Source organism: Empidonax traillii, unplaced genomic scaffold (assembly GCF_003031625.1).
Source record: "Empidonax traillii isolate 1590-97213 ecotype Southwest subspecies unplaced genomic scaffold, ASM303162v1 scaffold741:size898883, whole genome shotgun sequence".
Lineage (NCBI taxonomy): Eukaryota > Metazoa > Chordata > Aves > Passeriformes > Tyrannidae > Empidonax > Empidonax traillii.
In genome coordinates this window covers 463,787-472,621 of record NW_020955934.1, presented here as the reverse complement: position 1 = coordinate 472,621, position 8,835 = coordinate 463,787, and positions in this window count along the sequence as shown.

The following is an 8,835-nucleotide window of genomic DNA, read 5'->3' as shown; positions in this document are numbered from 1 at the left end:
GCCACTCCTCTCCCAGTTTAGACTCGTGTCTGGAATTACTCCATCCCAGGTGCAGAGTCTGGCATTTGATCCTGTTCATTTTCACGTCACTGGCCATCGCCCAATGTTCCAATCTATCCAGATCCCTCTGCAAGGCTTCTCATCCTTCCAGTTTAGTACCATCATCAGACTTACTAACTGTGCATCAACTCCTGCCTTCAGGTAACTGAGAAAAAAATAAAAAAGCTCTCAGTGGGCTTTCAGTTTTGACTGTATCTACTTTAAAATTGTTAGTAAATATTTTTCTTTTTGCTAACCAGCCCTTTTCCAGATGATCACTGATTATGCTGAACACCTGGAGCCTCAACACTTACTCTCAGGGAACTTTACCAGCAATTACTCCTTCCTTGTTAAAGCTAATCATACATCAAGTCTCATTTTAAACAGATTTAAACCTATTAGAACCCTTTGCTTCTTTTCTATTAGAACCCTTTGCTTCTTATTTCAAGGCTGTTTTTTTTTTAATCCTGTTGAAGGATTTTAGCATGAGCTTCTAGGTTTTTTGCAAGTGTCAAACCACTACACCATCTGAATCAGCTATTGACAGATTCATCAAGTGCTTCTAGAGACTCACATGAATGGGAGGCATAACTTCCTCCTCCATAATCCATGTTCACTTTTGCCCAATGGAAGATACAAAATAGATATATCTATGTGTCCTTCTATCAAAATAGAACTTCTACTGATTTATCCAGTAAAGAAGTGAGTACTTCTGAATACTGCTCTGTATTTTTATGGATTAATAATGGAGCCTTTCAGAAATATTATTGTCATATTTACTACTTTCCATTCTTCTAGTATTAGGGCTTTCTTTAAAGACAATTTACACATCAGAGTTAATAATATAGCAATATCATGTTTTGAGATCCACCAGTTTTAGGTCAATAACTACTGATGCGTATAGTTTGATTCTATTGATTTTTTTCCCTACATTCTCTAAAAATAGTTTAATTTCAGGAGTTTCTGTGTTAAAAAAGGCTCCACTCCAGGCTTTCCCTTAACATTGTCATAATAAATAGTTATTCAATACTTAACTTAAAGAACTGGTTTATTTTTCCTACTGGGATCTCTCTTTGTTGAAACCCTTTTTTCTTCCATTTTCTACAGGTGGTCTTCTACAGAGACAGCTGATGGGATTTTTATTGTAAGTTTTAGGATATTGCTTCTCTTTGAATCTCTTGGCCTACTTTATTGTGGCTTGACATTAACTTGCCAGAATGTAATGTTCTTTTCTGTTTTCCTTCTTTAGCCACAATGTGCATTGTTTGGAGATCTGTTTATGTCTGAACAGTCTATTTACTTTGCTGTCTATCAAGGCTTGCTTTGTAAAGGAGTGATGCTTTTTAAAAAATCCACCTGTGTTAATTTAGCATTTTTCATATGACTTGTAAACACCTTACTGTTTTTAATTTGCTCTTTCATTTTTATATAGTTATTTTTCATTGTTGTTTTTTTTTTGAACAGTTAAGCTTACTTTGTCAGATTACTTTCTTTGCTTCTACACCCTACAAGGACATTGAATTTGATCACATTAAGGACTCCTTAATAATGCCTTGTGGTATTCAGGTTCTGTGCAGTTCCTAGGGCAGAAATCAGGGACTATTTCTCCTTTTGTGCTCCCTGATGAGGTGCTTTGAGGGGTGGTTTTTGTAGCATTGAAAATGGGGTTTTCTCATGATGCTTCATTGTGATTTACATAGGAATGGCTGAAGTCTGCCCTTTCTGTCCCCAACTTCTTGCACTCTCTGCTACCATACTGGTCAAGTGGCTCACAAAATACCCCTACTATTATCACACTTTATATGCAGGCATAATATTTCAGGTCATTACTGATTCCCTATTACCTTTTGATAGTATTCATTTATTTATCTCCTTTGATTCTAATTTTCCCTAAATGTACAGACACTTCCCTAAAAGTGTCTGCCTTTTGCTTTTCTCTGATATTTCTCTGATTGGTTTTCTCTGATATTTCTACATAATTTTAATGTTGGTACCGTGGTGTCTTAATGATACCTTCTTCTCAGCAAAGCCTCAAGCCTGGACTAGATGACCTCCAGAAATCCCTTAAAACAGCACTTCTCTGAACACATTACATCTTTCTCTAAATATTCTGTTACTGCAACTGCAGGTTTAATTTTTTTTTAAAATTTTATTTTGTTTTGGTGTGGTTGTTGTTGTTGTTTTTAAATACTTGAATATATCAATATCTGCCTTTTTGCTTTACAGAGTTTTTTCAGCTTCACCCTTGGAGTCTTTTGGGTAAAGACTTAACAAAATTCCTTGTTAGTTTTTGGTTGAAAACATCTCTAACTTATTTCACTGCCAGAAACTTAATTCCACACCAGCTGAGGTGGAACCCACCGCCTTATAATCACAGAATCCCTTTTCACCATGCTGTTTTCTCAAGTATCTTTAGGGACTCTTCCTTTCTAATTTTCATGCTTCAGCTACTGGGAATACTCAGAAGTGTTAGACCTAAGTGTTTTATACTTCAAATTCCTCTTAGGTTATTTCTCACACATGATCATGTCCTGGCAACAGTTACTATGAATACTCTTGAGATAATACAGCCATCATCACAATGGACAGAAAAGGAAATAGGAATGGTTTTTTAATTTGAGGTTTGGGTTTTCCTTCCCTCCCAAATATACAGAATCTTGCCGTAGACCAGAATCAAATGACAAACATGACATCACACCAGAAATAAGTAACCAGGTTTAGATTTCATTTGCTGGGATTCATCCCCAACAAAATGTACAAACATCTCATCGCCTGCCACTTCATGAACTGTAAGATAGAAACTGAATGAACAGTAACATGGTTTGATCCAATTCAGCATAAAAGCTGGATGCAATCACAAAACAACAGGTTGGGGTGAGGCACATGGGGAGAGAAGAAGGATTCAGTATCTAGAAAAAAAAAAATCTTTAGGAAATCCTGATAATTTAATTTCTTTACCTGATCTCACTGTGCAATGTGATTTTCATTCTTCAGATCCAGTAGCATGAGCCTTTCTAGTATGACACTGCAATGCAGAACACGGGAACATTAAAAACAACTATCAACACACTCATATTTCACAGGAGCAGCATAAAGTACAATGTCTTTAAATGCCCTTACAAGTCTCTTTTAATACTGGTTTGGAAGTAAACATTACTAATTAAAATGCTTTTCACTGTTTCCTAGAATGATAAATGGAAGTCATAAACCTCTTCAGCTGTGAATTCTATGGAGGACCACCAAGTCCCACTATTAAAGTAATTTCGTACTACTTGCATCATTGCAACAGTTACAGACTATCTCATCCATCTCAAAAGGAAAAACTCCTCATCTATTTGATTTGACAGTATTTATTCACAATGCAACCTACTAAGGAGGGTAAAATGCTGTTCCTCATCTAAGTTGAGGCAAATCTGTCATCAGTTTCAGCAGGAACAAAATCTGTCTCATGTTTCCAAAGCTCCAGCACAGACTCCTGACATCGGTTTGCAACCTTGGAGCCGGTGCCTGCTGAGCTGTCTGTTTCTGTAGATAGATGTGGCTGCTGAGCATGGAGGAGCTGCATATCCAGGCTACCTGCTCTTCAGGCTCTTAATGGCAAGTCCTACCATGAAAAGGAAACCCAAGGGAATGGCAGGAAATACAACACACTCTATAAAAGCAGAACTTTCACTCAGCTGTAAAATAGCTGCAGATGATTTTGTATGTGCTGATGCTTGACTTGAGCCTATCACCTCCGATCTCTGCCATCTAGCATAACCATCACAACCCTGCTTCATGCATAATTTACAAAAAACCCCCAAACCTCTCTTTCAGGTAAATGAAATTGTCTATACTGATCATTCTTAAGAAATAAAATTTCTCCCACCCTTCCCCCATTTTTCCCTCTTCCTACCGCATGCAATGTATTTTCATTTATTCTTCCTTGGTACCCGGGGGCAAATAAGTGTCCAGCTTCTTCCTTCACTATCAGTAATGAAAAGGCATGACACCTGCTCGTTTTGCTGCTGCAAGATTAACAGCTTTAAAGCACGTTGACACAGCTCTCAGTACAGACAATGGGGGAACAGAGAATTTCCACTGCAGTTTTCGGGCAGCGAGGGCAGTTGTTGGCTACGTGGACAAACGAGAAGAGAAGCACCTGTTTGTGAAAGAAAGAGGCAGCAAAGGAAAAACTGTGTGCCAGAAACAGGCTTGAATACAGCTGCATTTTTACCACTGCTCAGGAAGTCAATGCTGTTTCTGTGAATAACTGTTGTAAGGACTGAGTAGCACTTCTGCCAAGCCAGACACTTCGGAATATCTGCTCCTTTGCTGGGGACCATGATCTAACCCCACAGCAGTTTATATTGCCTTCTTCTCTGGACTAGACTGCAACATTACAAAATAGCCATGCACAAAGCCTTCAGCATCAAGAAAATGTCCTTGTTTATCTTTAAAAGGCCATGGCAATCAGAAGAGGTTTCTGAAGACTGGAAATAGGTAAATCTCACTCTTCAAGGATCTAGTCATAATTTTAACCAATCCTCTGGCATATTATCAACTTTTAAGAAGGGCAAGAAGTAGGACTGGGGAAACCACAGGCTTGTCAGACTCAAATCAATCCTTGGGAAGGTGATGGAGCAATCAGTGCTGCAGCAGGGGGATTGGACTAGATGATCTTGAGAGGTCCCTTCCTGCCTCAGTGATTCTCTTGGCACCACTGAAAATTTTGTTCTGGAAAGTTTGCCTCAGAAGGAAAATGTTTTCCTTAGCTTGATACCAGGTAATGAACTCCCCCAGGAACTGAGGATGAACAAAGACGTAGCTACGTTGCACAGACCATACAAAGCATGCACTTTTGATTTTTCCCACTTTAACATATACAAAGCACAGTTGTGTTTGCAGAAAATGACTAAAAAGCACTACACAATCCAAAAAAAGGCACTCAATCCAATGCAGTTTGGAGGGGGTGAGCAGAGAAGGGGAGGAGAGAGAGAGAATGAATATTGAATAATGTAAACAGAACACAGTCCCCTTAGCATGTCACTGGCAAGTTTTTTGACACTGCAGAGAGAATGAAATTCTGCATAGCATAGAACTAAGTTATGCCAGAAATATATTCTTGGTTCAGCTTTACAGATTACAGGGAGAACGCTTCCCAACTCTGGCTTTGCTTAGCTAAAGATCTTCATTACTCTGCAGAAATTACAGATGAAGACTTAAAAGGGTTGGATACACCGAAAAGTGCTTCAGTGATTTTTCTGCCGGCACCTACAAAAATAGCTGCTACTGAATGGGTCCTACAGATCAAAAACACTACTGTCATCTGCACCTTCCTGTGCTACTACTTTATTGTGAGCAAGACACGATACATTGTGAGACAACTGCTCATTTTTAAGAACACTTCATTAAGCTGATTTTTAAAAAATCCACAGCTTATCAACTGATTTACTGTGGCTTCCATCCCTCACTGTCACCAGAGACAGATAAATCTGCATCCCATGTGAACACTATTTGGAACATGTCATCCAGCTGACATCTTGCTAAATGTGATTTCACAGCCACTGGACACCAAGATACCATTACCTTGTCAACCTAATTGACTTAAATCCTACTGGGATCAGACTAAAAGTAAGGAGAGAAAAACACAGCCAATAACTCAACTGCCCTCTGCAATTCTTGCCTCTTTCTAGCCCTTAATTCTGCTACTAGAGCTCCACCTCTGGCAGCTCTTCCAGGCTGGAGGGGTACCAGCTTCCACTCGGCACATTTCTGATTCCTGCCCCACGACTGATCCCAAGCACAACCCAGGAGCAGATGCCACTGACAGCCTTGTCCAGTCAGATTACAGACTCCTGGGAGAATGTCAAAGCCTGAACACAGCAGAACCTCTAAGACCTGCTCTACTGCAAAAGCTTAATAAGATCCCCATTAATGGAAGCCTTTTAAGACTAAATTTAGGTCATTCCCACTATGACTCATTGACTTCTCTTAGAACTCAAACACTATTCTCTTCCACGTTTGATGCCTCAGATACTTTAGATGTCCTGTTTTCTGCATAATTTAATATTTGATTACAGTAAAAGAATGCACACATTGTCTTGAAGAACAGAAAAAAACATCATCTAGGGATATTTCTAATGCCAAGGAAAAATTAATCTTTCATGGCGCAGTAGAATAAGAAGACAGTCCCACAAGTATATAATAAAGAGTCATTCTCTAAATGTGGTACTTCATTTCTCACAAGTCTTGTTTAAATTGGTTTGAGAGTATAGCAGTTGATTTATAGCTATTATTTGGCAAAGATCCATTCGAGGGGGAAGCTCTTCTGGAGAAGAAGAGACTCTGATGTTATGTCTAGCATTTATAAACAGGGGCAAAAGTTATGCTGCCTGAATATGAAGTCAGAAGTGGACAACAGGAGAGAGAAAACTGGCATCTCAGAGAAATTTTCTTCATTAAGGTAAATGTCCTTGTTCAGCATTAGGTAGGAATTTTCCTGCAAGTATTTTTTCAAACTGCTATCAAATAACACAGGCAGGGACTGGTCCAGCCAACCTGCAGAGATGACACTGTATTTTCCAAGGTGACTGGAGACATACAATACTTGAATGCTAAGTCCCAACACTTCAGAAGCAGGAAATCCAACGTGAGGTTTTCATTTAAGAGATCATTTGTAATTCCAGTTCCCTTGAATTGCAGACAGGAACTACTCATCGAGCAGAAAACCTCAGTGCTAGTGTACTCAACAGCAAAGAATAAAACAGTGCCTGCTTAAAAGACTCTAGCTGAATAAACACTAAGCCTAAGACAGAAAGTGACTGAATTTCCTAAGATGAAAACTTGCTAAGCCAACCTATGCAGTCTATACAAAATATTGACAGCCTCTACCCAACTACCAGCCAAAATTTAGAGTAAGATGCTGCAGCAGTCTCCTACTAGAAACACATTACAGAACAGAGCGGACACTGGGTATTTGTTAGCTGCTTTACAGTAGTGCCTGACAAATCTGCTGTCAAGTCCTTGGCACTAACTGCCCATGAAAACACTTATTCCAAATAGGAATATGATGTGGATCCAAAACTGGGAAAGCGACTCATTTTGTTTTTGCTCTTGCTCTGTAACACAAAATTGGTGCCAGACACTGAACTCACTTGTGTTCCAATACACAATACCCAAAGTGTTCGAGATTTTCTGCAGGTTAAGTGCAGCTGTAGATAGATGATGTATCTTTGTATATGGAACAGCTCCTCGAAGTATTAACCAAATTACATTTTGCTGAATCACGTACTGGTGGGCAGCAGACTCTTGCCCAAGCACCACACACAGCTGATTCAGTAAATCGCTGATCTGGTAGAGCAGCTGCCTCAAGCCCACAGAGACACAGCTACCAGCCAGTAAACACATGAGATTCAGCTGTAGCAGGAGACAGCAAAAGCCAATCATGCATTTCTTAACTTCAAGGAGACCCAAAAGATCTGCCTGTCCTGGTCCTTTTCAGAGACATGGTTTGTCAGCCACAAAAAAAAAAATCACTCAATAAATAATTAATTTATTACAAGTGCAACAGAGACCTCCTGTTTGCCACACAACCTGCTGGCTAGAGCTTTATTCCTGGCAGGTCCCTCCCAGTCCCACCTTTTGCAGAAGTCAACCTATATCCTGATGCTGTCACTTTAACTGAGGACAGAATAGCCTCGTGCTCACCACGCACCTCAAGAACTCTCTTGGGCCCACAAAATCTTCAGTGCAGCCCAACACTGTCACCAAGCCTATCATACAGCGTTGTGGGCTCAAAATAATAAAACAAAGACAGATGAGAAAAATCATCCAAAGACTCATTTTAGTCCAAACAGTTTTGCCTCTTTTGATACAACAGACCGACGTGTGCTTACTTCACCCATCACAAATCCTTTCAGTTGCTTTATTGGTCAAGAACTCCCACAGAACTGGATACAGCAGAGTAAAAATATATTCAGTTTACCTTAGAAGCACAAGCCCTTTGATAAATGGATTGACATTTTAAATAAACACTGGCGAAACTGGGTAAGCGCCACTCGGTACTTCTCTGAAGGGCTCTGCAACTTTAAGGCTACTTCTTAGGCAGAACTCTTCTCTAGAAGAAAAGCTCTTGGGCAGCTAAATATTTTAGAGCCTAACCTCAGACATTTTCTGTGATGTGAAGGCTTCTTAGGAAGAAAAGTGAATCAAAGTCATGTCTATACACTTTGTGATGAATCTTAATGAGCAGATTTAGAATTCAGGAACATGAAAAGGGGTAGTCCCTGAAGCCCAAAGGAAAGAAGTTTTGGATTTAGAGAAGATTTTGATTAGACTTTCATACAGGGATTTAAAATTACTTGCATAATGTAAAGAATATGCCAGGGTATAATGCAATATGATTGCTGGTGATGGAAGACCAGCAAACTGAGTCACAGAACACTCAAATGCTTTAGGGAATTGAAGGCCAAGCTAAAGTAAAAAATACACCTGCTTGAAATGATCATATAACTCTAAGCTACAGAACACTTTGTGTTATAAATGTATAGGAGTAATTTGTCTTTTTCCTTCTATAAGCTGACAGCTTATGGCATTCTTGGTGTATAATATAGAAAAGCTGCTTATAGCTACTGAAGAACAAGTTTTTCAAAAAGTTTTTAAATTTGTCTACAGTCACGGCATGCAACAACTCAAATATCATGGTGCAACAACCCTTGAGCTCAGTGGAACGTTTTGCTCACTAGGAATCAACGCAGCTTTCCTGATTAGTGTAGTAAAGAATGGATAACTGAAAAATATACCTGAGAACGTGTA